The sequence below is a fragment of the Frankliniella occidentalis genome, unplaced genomic scaffold, assembly GCF_000697945.3.
Source record: "Frankliniella occidentalis isolate FOCC.00 unplaced genomic scaffold, Focc_3.1 Scaffold395, whole genome shotgun sequence".
NCBI lineage: Eukaryota > Metazoa > Arthropoda > Insecta > Thysanoptera > Thripidae > Frankliniella > Frankliniella occidentalis.
Window position 1 is genome coordinate 44,825 of NW_026267517.1, and position 1,935 is coordinate 46,759.

General features: G+C 43.0%; 1 protein-coding gene across 1 annotated transcript in view; it reads right to left on the bottom strand.

Annotated features, from left to right (window-relative positions):
• The window catches only part of LOC113207095 (probable cytochrome P450 49a1), a gene marked incomplete in the record, with an annotated part of 16,281 nt that extends 14,352 nt beyond the window's left edge, over nt 1–1,929 (bottom strand). The window contains 1 exon segment of the mRNA XM_052274446.1: nt 1,898–1,929.
• Nucleotides 1,930–1,935: the final 6 nt, after the last annotated feature.

Genomic DNA, 1,935 nt, shown 5'->3' on the forward strand with positions numbered 1-1,935 from the left:
TAAAAGTCAGTGCGTATCCGGTTTGTTGTTCTTTACCTCTTCTTAACACCTATGACACTGTAAAAAAAGTTGTACTAAATTTCCAGAACTTTAAGTCTGAAGTTTTTTTTACAGACCAGTAGTCTTAAAATTCAGACTGCATCCGCGTCTGAAATTTAAGTAGTGCCTAACCATACTTAGTCTGAAACTTCGACAGCCGATATGAAAATATTTTGGATTCTGTTAAAAATGAACACATCGCGAGCGACTTAAAAGTTGTCGGGGTAAAGGGTGAACACCTATCTGTCCATTCGGTACTGCCCTTGGATGGGATAGAACCGCCAACCTCCAGGTTAGGAAGCCGCCACCTTAACCATGGCTGCTGGCCACCTGCGGGGGAGCAGGCATCGGCTACTGGTGTACTTCGTCCGCCTGTGTCCGGTGGACTCACTCAAAATTCATTGGCTGAGCGATTAGCGAAGCCTATTGCTCCAGTGATGATCAAAAAGTTTCGCGTCTGTCTGTGTGTGTTTGTCATCACGATAACTCAAGAACGAATTGAGCTAGCGACCTGGGATTTTCAGGGTCGTTTGGTGCTATAAAAAGACAGATCGAGTTCGAAGTAAAGCATTCTAGCTCATAAATTGGATTCTTAAACAATCAAAAACAACGGATCCGAAAAATGACGTTTTTGGAAAATATTTTTTTGCGGTTTGCTAAGGGGTAACTCATCAAAGTAGAGTCCTGTGGACGAAAATTTCGTCCGTTTGGCTCTATCTCTGACCGTTGAGTCGCCCGAGGCTGTTTTCCACACGGAAATGACCCCAAACCATTTCAATGTTGTTGTTTTTTTTATAATATTTAACGGTCTCTGATGGGTCAACTCGTCAAAATAAAACCCTGGGGAGCAAGATTTGTGACTTTTGGGGCCAAAGGCCTATTTACGACTCTATCTTTATCCCGACTCGGGTGTCAGCGCCTCAAGCCTTATTAGATGTATGCCAGGCGCGTCGCAGCGTTACTGTGTTTAGTGAGATAACACGCACGAAGCCTGTTACGCGAGACGTGGTCTGGCGTACATCTACCTAGTACCGATAACTCTAAATTATAGATACAGTGTATAGTCTGAAAATATACTTTAGAATATTTAGACAAATTTCTCTGAAAACCTGATTCAGAGTACAAAGTCTGGATTTTCAATCTAAACTGGGAAACTTTGAGTAATGGTCCAAAAGAAGATTCAGAGTGCCAATTCTGTAAAACATCTACTGAATTTTCAGAATTTATTTTACAGTGCATTCGATGCATTGAGCCCGTGAAGGCAGAGCGATGCAAGGGTAAGTCACGTTATAAATAATGTTACATGATATTATACGGAAGGTGACACAATTCACATATTATTGAATGTGACGTCACAGTATTTTAATGACATGGCAGTTTTGATCCATAGAGTGTTTAGCGTCCAAACATGGATCACAACCCCTAAATATAAAAGGGGGTTGTTTTAGGATAAAACGTAAAAAAAAATGTCCTTTCCTTGTACTGTTCTGTATCATGAATGAGAAAACTCTAGCCCGGTGATCCATGTTAGGAATCGCCCCTCCAAACATTCATGTTGCATGGTTCAAAACTCAGGGTCATGAAAATTCCCCGTAGCTGCTACAGTATTGGAGCCAGGACCTTCATCCCCTTGGTATATTTACCTACAAGGTTCAAACTACGCGGCGACGGTACAAACATAGGCTCATCACACCTCTATCTCTATCGATCCTAAAACCACGGTTTTCTGTTTACCTTATACAGGTCGAAGGCTGAACAGTTCTACCGGTTAACGATTGCACGTGCTTAATTAACGCTGCCCACCCACGCGGCAGCATGCTGCGGTCTCCTTGTGCACGAGGAATGCACAAGGACTCACCTGGTGCGCTTTACTGCGAGCCAGCCTGCCTGGGAGCC